Source organism: Aptenodytes forsteri, unplaced genomic scaffold, assembly GCF_000699145.1.
Source record: "Aptenodytes forsteri isolate BGI_AS27 unplaced genomic scaffold, ASM69914v1 Scaffold46, whole genome shotgun sequence".
Classification (NCBI taxonomy): Eukaryota; Metazoa; Chordata; class Aves; order Sphenisciformes; family Spheniscidae; genus Aptenodytes; species Aptenodytes forsteri.
In genome coordinates, this window is record NW_008794774.1 from 6044058 (window position 1) to 6054161 (window position 10104).

The window sequence follows — 10104 nt, forward strand, 5'->3', positions numbered from 1 at the left end:
GGGGTTGTTGTGGCCGAAGTGCAGGACCCAGCACTTGACCTTGTTGAATCTCATACAGTTGGCCTCGGCCCATCGATCCAGCCTGTCCAGGTCCCTCTGCAGAGCCTTCCTACCCTCAAGCAGATCAATGCTCCCGCCCAACTTGGTGTTGTCTGCAAACTTACTGAGGGTGCACTCGATCCCTTCATCCAGATCGTTGATAAAGATATTAAACAGAACTGGCCCCAGTACTGAGCCCTGGGGAGCACCACTTGTGACCAGCCGCCAACTGGATTTAACTCCATTCATCACAACTCTTTGGGCCCGGCCATCCAGCCAGATTTTACCCAGTGAAGGGTAAGCCTGTCCAAGCCATGAGCAGCCAGTTTCTCCAGCAGAATGCTGTGGGAAACGGTATGAAAGGCTTTACTAAAGTCCAGGTAAACAACATCCCCAGCCTTTTTCTCATCCACTGAGCAGGTCAAATGTTTAAAACCCCATCAGTTCTGCTCCTTTGCTTGATCCTGTATCAATAAACTCAGTGGGAATTTTTCTGCTGATCTCTGTGGTAAAAGGTGAGCTCTGGAAGCTACAGCATGTTTGCTAAGAAGCAAGTTTTGCTACCTTTCCACTAAGAAAATTTGTACTTTGCAAACATTCTAACTCCAAGACATGGTTGAAACTGGGATCCTAGCTAATTAATCAACCCTTCTACTGGTGTGGTGTTGGGAAGAATGTGTATATAGCTAAATCTGACCACAGGTGATTAAATGACGTGGCATGGGTCATGCTCAGTCAATGAGATACCTCACTGGAAAAAAGCTGTAAAGCCAGTGGCATAACAGAGACCCACCCACCCATGAGCAGAAGTGGTGTCTGAAGCTGTCTGTAGGGGTACAGTATCAGTTGTAATACAGGATTTCCTTGTTTGCTGGCTTTCTAGAAGGCTGTAAGGATAAATGAGTTTAAAATATTTTTAAAACTAGCTAAATGTGAGGCACCATCATAAGCAGGTAACAGTGAAAAAAATCTGTGCTCCTCAGAGTCTCAATAACCTGCCGGTAGTGCTGTGACGAATGCCAGGAGCTTCTGCCTGTCTGAATGCAATGAGACAGGTTTAAACTATTGCTATGTAACTGTACTTGACAGGAATATGCAGCTGTCTTTCTAAAAAGGCACTCTTAGGATGGCCCTTCACCTGCATTAACCTGCTGAAAGAATCAGGTGGGGTTTTAGTACCAAGTAGTATATTCCCATGCAAACATTTCTGCACTCTAATGTTCTGCTGTGAATATTACTCCCTTTATGTAGCTATGGTTTTATTTTGTAGTGTGCTGTCTAAAAGGTGATTGCCCTTTTTTTCAGATGGGACATATCTATGGTGCAATTTAGGAAGGGTGAAATGTCAGCGTTGATAAAGTCTTCCCTTTGTTTTATATGGATGCTTCAGTATTCTTCAGACTTAGTTTATCTCTGAAAGTAGTCTACTCAAGTGTGCATGTGCACATTGGAATCTACCTTGCCTGTTTAGTTTTCTGCATGAGCTAATGCAGTGGGAAAATACTTTCATTATGGATAGTGGACTTGCGGAGGACTTCCAGACACTGTGGGCAGGGGAGGGAGGTAACCGTGGATTAACTCTCAGAAGACAATTCAGAAAAGAATCTGTTGTCACTTTTCATATTTTTGTATTAAGCAAGAAATGTAAGCAGTTCCGCTTTTGCATCTTCCTAATCTGTTTTTAAAATTCAGGGGCTGTAAATGAGCCTGCACAGCTAGTTCATGCAGACTTCATAATATTTTTAGGAAAAGTTAATGGAATTAATAGCTTTATAAAACTGAACTTATTCATTGCAATAGTTTATTCTCATATGATGTTAAAATTACAGGGGATATAACCTGGCAAAAAGCAGCAACTGAATTTGCACTTTAAGAGGAACATTTCTCTTCTCTTTTCTGTGAAACTTCAGGTATGTATGTAAATTGATCCACAATGGCTCAGAGCTTCAGCTGCTGTAAAAAACTGAAAGACTGTCTGTAAAAGACTAAAAGACTGTAAATATCTTGAGATATTCAAAGGTGTAAATATTTACAATTTTTGAGCTGGCCACAGCTCCTTTTACCAAGCCCAACATTCATTTTTATTATATTTTCATCTGGATTCCATCATTCAAACAAGTTGTGAGGTAACATTAGCAAAAAATGCCTCTTTCATTGTTATCTCTCAAAAATCTGTATATCCCTCCTGGTCATAAGACACTGCTTTGTAAATGAGGTAAAAACCTAGCGAAAGGTTTTCATTTCCTGTTGTCACAGGAGCCTTCTTAGAGAGCATCAATGTCTCAAATACCAGCTAGAACCATAGACACTTATTACTGCATCTAAAGCAGAGTTCATTGCGTTGATCCATGTTGTATTATGATCAGTCCTGACAGTGATCATGAGCCAGTTAGTGAGATCATTGCTATAGTATAATTTGTTTCCAGGGGGACTTCATGGTAATTTTTCTCATTTCTTCGGTACCTCTTAGAATTTCCAAGTAAGTATCAGAGAGCAGCAGGCTCAGCTTTGCTTTTGCTTAATGCAGGTATGTTTGTGTAACTGCCTGGACTTCAGGCGTGCTGCTGGTGAATTGCAGTAGTGTTTAGGTCAGAGCTGAGTCTTGGGTCTCTTGTTTGTTTATGCAGGTTTTGTTTCCTTACATTTTAAAATGCCCTTTGTCACTCGTAGCTGATGCACACAGTGTATGTGAAAGGAGGAAAATGATCATCTTCAAATTTAAATATTAATTCCCTGGGGCTGTGGCTATGCATTCACTTTGGTAGGAAGGGGCTGCCCCTCCTCCGCATCAGGGACTCTGACAGAATCCCTTTGCTGGCCTTGCTGCAGCTGCAGAAGCAAAGCTGCATCTGCTCCTGGCCATTGCGCTGTGCAGCGTGCTCATACACAGTACAGTGTCCATCATTTTTTTCTTGTATCTGGATATGTTTCATCCAGTCCTAACTCATCCAGTCCCCTTTCTCTATTCCTTTTTCATTTGCGTACATCTCAGAAGCACAAAAAGGCACACCATCTTTTCAGTCAATCAAGGGCATCACCCCAGAAATACCTAGAGCTTGTCTGAACATTACTGTCATACTGTAGTGCTCTCCTGCCCCTGATAACAGGCGAGTGCTTTGGCACATACTGCTCTTACACAGTGAGTATGAGACACAGGACATGAATTTAAGGAAAGGGCATTCTGCTTCATTTATGTAGTGCTGATGTAAAAAAGTTAAAGCTTAAAGCAGATCTCAGCAATTTCTAAATGGGCTGCTATCAAAACTGAAAGTGGTGGATGGCTTTGGGTTGCTCTGCATGTAGTTAATAAATTATCAACACTGCCAACAACATAAGAAAATATACAAATAGTTTGGACTGGCACTTTGTTGTGCTGTACAGACTGCAACCTTTTAGACATTGTTGTAATAGGAACACCAGAAATAAAATGTTCATCAGTACCAGCAACAGCTTATAGACATGCTTGCTTTCCCTCACAAACTCCCTTTAATGTTTTGTTTTTGGCAGATAACAATTAATTCACTGACAGATTCCAGCAAATGCACTTTCAAGTGTGGAAGGGACAAGTTCACAATAGCGCAGTTTGTACAGCTGTTAAATCAATGAATCATATTTAAGCCATGTTTCGTTCTCTTGGCCTCTAGCAGCTTCTGAATGTTTCGGGCATTCTCCCATTTCCAGATGTTAAGGACTAGGCTGACTTTCACCCAGCAGAAGGCATGTAGACTGGTGTACATTATGTAGAGTTATAAAATATGCCTTAAATGTGATTTAATTGCTGTAAATGTCTCATGCTATTATTTTGCCCTTTTTTTTTGCCTGTCTGTCCTATTTATTTCTGCTAAACTTTAATTCATTTCTGTACTGAAAGAAAGAAATTACAACACCCCCAAAGCTTTAATACTCTGTAAAAATGAGTAGTTGATTTGCCTAACAAAGTCATGTGTAGTAGAGTCTGCTTTACCAACCAACAATACATCGTTGTGTCATTGCTTGCATAATGCTGATCGGATATTTGGACTCCATGTTTTGTGGAGATCTTAGCAAAGTGTAGACTGTGCCCCAGCACTCTTCACTTGCTCTGCCTGCACATAAAATACTCTAGTGTTTTTCAAAGTTGATGTTTAGCACATGTAAGTTAGCTGGATCAGTAGCCAAGGCTAAACGTTATTCTTCATGAGGAGTGAATGTGAACTCTGCCTCCCAGCTGGCAGCCTAAACCACTGCTGCAGGAAACACAGTTTTGTGCTGAAATGGAGTAGGTGAGCTTAAGCAGTCCAGTGATGTGATTTAAGAAACCATGGGACGGTTTAAGCCACCTGTCACCTGTACCCAGATTGGGTCTGCTGTGTGGTGACGTATGCATGTGCCAAGTGAAGCACTGGGAAGGAAGATATCGTTGTTTCTGCTGAACTTAGAAGCTATGTGGATGGAGCAAGCATGTGTTAATGTATATAGTTGAGATAAGATGGATCATCATCCATAGGCATCCTGTACCTGGGCTCCAGATTAGGATGCTAGCTGGATGGATACATGCTGTGTTCTGTTTCCATCTTTTTCACTCTGTGTACTGTCATACACCTCTGTATACAGTTTTAAGATCCACAGCTCACCTGCCTGAAAGTGCAGCAACAAGATTTAAAGCTGCAATTCTATCCACCCGGAGGAAGCATCTTTGCCTTTAAGCTTCATAAAAATTGCTTTGGAGGCAGAGAGAAGTATGAAAGTTTGGATGAATGTGTAATTTCATGGTTTACACTCTCCTTCTAAAATACAAAAACATTATTTACTTATGGTAACAGAACGTGATAGGTCAGGAGCTGGCAACTGATAGTGTTCCAGATGAGAAAGCTGGTTCTGTGCACCTCTCTAGGCAAGAAATCGGAGAACCCCCAAAACTGTTAGTGTTCTTGTATTTGCTTTGCCCCTCCCTCAGAGTTTCCTTATCACCACCCAGCTGAGTGAGCCACTTAGATTGAAGAAACACTCAGGCAGCTACCAAAATTTTTGGCACACTGGGAAATAGAACACAGATGTCCTTTTTCTCTGTGGCAGTGCAGTGTAGGGCAGGGCTCCCGCTACTGCTGCGTGGAGAACTCCTAAGGATTGTGGGTCTGAATCCAGATCCCTTGGCACAGGAGTAAAAAACTTGTGATCATTTTATTGCCTACAGGTCCACTAAAGGGATTGGGTCATGGTACTGTTGTCATCCAAAGTAGAAATACCATGTGGGAATAGATAACATATGGGAATATAGTCTCTGCTCCTTTTCTGTACTGCAAAAAAAGCAGAGATTGGCACATCTTCTAGCTAATACGGCCACCTTTTTAATGCCAATTTCTTCTCTGTTTCTCATACTGGTGGCAGGCTGGGGACAGTGAGTATTAAAAAAGCACACAGTGTTCGACTGTCCTCAGCTCTCTAGCAGCTTTTGAGCTATTGCCAGCTTCTCTTTGCCAGCTCCTGAGGCCACTCTAAACTGCAAGGTGCTGGGGTTGTGACCAGCTTTTTGGCTGAGCTTAATCTTCGCAGAGAACCGACTTCCTAAAGCCTGTGTTTGGTAAACATGTGAAACTTCATTAATAAATTTAAATGTGTGAAATGGATTGTCTTAGTTATTGTGGATGCACTACAGTGTCTCAGCTGTCAGCACACCTCTGTCACTGGAATGCATAATATTGATTTAAATTTTTGTCTGCCCTAGGGTAGTACTTACCTCATCTGTCATGGTAGGTGCCTCTATGCAGGGACTTTCCATACAGAGATACAATGTAGGGCACTACTACGCCAGCACTTCCTCAGCAGTTCTTCCCCTGTTCTCACCCTGCTTTATTTCACTTACCAGCGGACAGCCTCCAATGTCATGCAGCAGCATTGCAGCAGAGGGTCTGCAGTAACTCCTGTCAGTGCAGAAGCTTGCGGCATTCTTTCATATTGTGCGCTAGTGCTGAATGTGAATGACTCCCCCTGTGATGCTGGAGTTGCAGGAATTCTGCTGTGTAGACCTTGCTAGCAGTCAGAAAGCAAAATGCTAGGTCAGATTGGTCAAAGAAAGCATTGATCCATACACCCTCTTTCCTCCCCTTTGACAGCTTTAGCTGAAAATGAAAAAAAAAGGCAAATTAGGGATCGATTCTAAATGAGGAGAGTAAGAACACAGGATGGGTTCACAATGCGTGTGTCTTACACTGCAACAATGCTGGAGGTTGGGATCCTGATCTCTTTTTTATCCTTCTTGGGGAGAAATAGTTCCACTGAGCTGTTTTGCTTTTGCTCCAGATTGTCACTGGCATTACTGGAGATGTTACCCCATGAAGAATTTACTTCATGACTTGATAAGCTCTAGCAAAGGCTTGTCTTTAGCATTGCCAGTTCCTGTGTCTTATGTATGTCACATCTATAGCCAATTTCCCTGGCCTTCTGACCTGCCTTCAGACTGTTAGTGGAGCTCTTAACAGAGCTATGGACCTTACTACTAGCGGCTGTGAGGACTAGCAAGGCCAAGCTATTGTATATATATAAAGGGTACTTAGAAGATGCTTTGTGAGAGATGAAGGCAAGCCTTTTAGAGTCCAGTCATAGCCTTCTCTTTTCTACTTGAGTTTCCAAAATTCAGTTCACTTCCTGATCTTTGAATAGTGCACTTTATTGTTGACATTCCGCATCCAACAGCAGAGTCAAGGGAACTTTTAAGGGAGGATAAACCTACCCAGCCTGTGGCTGGTGTGGCATTGCGGTGGAACAGGCCAGCGAACAAAGATTTAAAGCAGAAAGTTATTTCAGTGCTGTCAGGGGAGGGAGTATATTATTTTCTGATTAAATATATCTGCTGAGTGGCAGAAGCGAAAAGGAAAAGATAATCTCAGGCTTGCCTGGCAGATGCTTACCTTGACTACATCACGAACATTTCTGTTAGATATGCTCCGTGTGGCAAGCAGTAGCAGGTGCAAATTAATGCTCGCGGTTTTCCCATGTGGTAGGCAAGTGTATTTCTTTATTTTGCCAAGGAGAAAGCAAAGCTTCAGTGGCATACCCAAACTCCCAGTGCAAACAGGAGATAAACAATGAAGTTCCCTGGACATTCTTGGATCTCTCATTTTTTCCCTCTTGGCCTTTCACACTGTCTTCATGACCCCTTACATCTTCTGTGGTAGCAGTGGAGTCACTGTGCTCCTCAGTTCTGCAAGGGAAGGATCTTCTGCTGATGAGCTCCAGCTGGCTTTGTGGACTGCCCTTGTAGCCATCCCAGCTGAAGAAGAGAAATTTACTAATGAAATGTAAATGGGAATTACGGTATCTTAAATGTATGTTAAGTTCGGATCCTATTTTTGTTTTACTGCTGAAGTGGCTTGTTCTACATTCTCATGCCATGTCCTATTGACAGTCCTTATTTTGCACAAGGTGTTTACAAATTAAAAGAAAAATAGAATAAAATTCAAAGAATTTTAAAACCAAGGGAGAGGGTGATAAGCTTTCCTGTCTTGTGAAATCTTTTGTGTTTAATGAAGGTGTGGGTTTTGCTCAGTTTCTCTAACAAATGAGTGCAATGTAAATATAAGGCTAATCAGACACTTCTGGCTTCTGGTGAGATTTATCACATCTGTTGAGTTTCCTGAAGCTTTCCAAGACTAATGATATTGGATCATTTGGCTTGTAAATCAGGACTTCCCTCATCTAGATGGCTGTTCAAGAAAAGCTTCAGCAAGATCACTCTACCTCAGTTGAAATCAGATGTTAATTTTCTTTCCAGTACAGTATAAGGTGCTGTGAACCAACAGTGATATTTTCTACAGCCTCTTAATGTTTCTGAAGATAAGCTATCTCCAGACTAAGCCAGAAAAGGTCCTTCTTTTCTTTTGTATTCTGATGTCAATTGGAGAAGGAGGAGAAGTCTAAAATACAGCTAATTTACATACGCTTTTGAGTTGGGGTTTTTCTTTTAGTCCCTATTCTAATTTATCTGAAAACACCAGAAAATCTCCTCTTTTGCTTACTGTTATTGCTGAGAGTGTGATTTGCCACAAGGAAGTATGCTTCATTATCTGCAGAGAAGCAGGGCCATGACCATAAATTTGAATTGCATATGTCACATCTTTTCTGTGGTAACAAATACTGATACCATAAATGCCAAACTCTGCGGGATCAAACAGACAGAAAAATCAGCCTGCAAGTGGCAGTTTTGTCTTTCTTTAGCATGTGAAGTGACAGAATAAAAAAAAAAATCTTGATTAGAGACCGTGCTTTTTATAAATGTTCTTTTTCAAATGTTTTCTCGTTCTGAAAAGCCTACAGTATTGGCAAACCTTCACCATGTGTACACAGACTTCTTCCCATGAAAATGATAGACTTCTTCCCATTAAAATGTGTATTTCTCACTACTTTCTTTTGCAAGTCAGCTACGTCTTCCTTGTGTTTACAAAGTGAACAAAGCATCACAGCATTTTAGAGCCTGTTTGAAAATCTTTAACAAACCTGAAGATAGTTCTGTCACTGTGCTTCCAGAACACGAACCCTCACAGTGACAGGCAAAAGGCAAAAAGGCAAAAACTGCATGGAAGAACTGTAGAAACCTGTGGAACAGATACTAAGCAATCAGGAATGAGAAATCAACAGGGTGACTTGCATTTAACAAGCATGAACTACAGAAAACATTATTTTTCTCCATCATGAATTTGTAAGCTCCATTCATTACTGTTTCCTGTAGCTTTTATATTAATAAAATTTTTGCTCCTACCACCCTGTCCCCTGTGTGGCAATTTGCTAGGACTGTAGTGTCAACAGCCTTCCTTTTAGGGATGGAGAAGTTATGCCATGGAAACTGCACTATGTGGTAGATGAGAAACATTGTGGAAGGACTATCTCCAAAATATCCGAAGGGGAAAACCAGTTTAGGATGGTGGTAATGATAAAAGGTATAAAGAAGTAGATCAGAGTTTGCTGTGTGCTTTGAGTAAAAATGTTGCTGTGCTCCATGCTTGGAGCTATGAATGCGCCATAAAGAGACTGTTACTTTTTCAGTCTTACAGTGGTGTGACTGCTTTACAGACAGGTCATTCAGTTTGCATCATGGGCAAAGGCAGTGTATTGTGGTGGTAATCTATTCAAAGCTGGTTTTCTACTCCTGTATAGAAGCAAAGCTGCCTTCTATACATGCTGCCAAACTAGTATTTAATGAAATTAATAGAGCTGCAGACTCAGGTAACTACTATTGTAGTTTAATGCTGATCTTGCTGTATTTTCAAGTTTGGGTAGTGGCATATCATACTGCACAAGGCTTTCTGGTAGCAGTGGTTTGAACTGTGAATTGTTCAGAAGGCACTCCAGTACTCCAGTACGATGCAGTGCCATAGTACTGAAGAACATAATTCTCATGGAACAGCTATCTAATGCACATTTGATTTACATTAATACCTTGTGAGTAGTGAGAGATGACAGCATCACATTCATATTGTCGTTAGAGGACTGCTGTATGGGATACTGTACAAGTGATCATCAGTGTATTCTATAAAAGGCAACTGGAATTTTCAGCATATTCATAGTGACTGCAAAAGCATTTTTTTGTCCTGCGCGAAATGCTGCATCATGACACAGTAATTAAAAAGTTAATTGCACAACTATATAAAAGGTGGAACAAATGTCCATAACTAAGTCCTAATTAGTTTTGTTGTTTCACATGAAATCCATCTACCAAACCACACTCCTATTGCTATGGCTTATATTCCAGATCCTGTCAGCACTTACCAAAAAACTGCCTTTTTAATATTATCTGCCAGGAAAAAAACAAGTTTATTTTTTCCCCTAAGTGTAGCATTCACGCCACTTTTGTTGTCCCTACTGAAACCATTCTGACCAGCAGATGTTAAGTTAATATTCTGCCTGAGTGGAAATGGGATCTTTATAAAATTGGAATTTGCTCTAAGGCACATAGCACTTGTTTTCAGTCATATAAAATATGGAGATCCTGACTGTAAAACATGACATTGTTAGGTGTAGAAAAGGTCTGTACATTTTTGATGCACAAAATGTTTTCATTACATTCCCCCCCCCCCCCCCCCACCTTGCGTC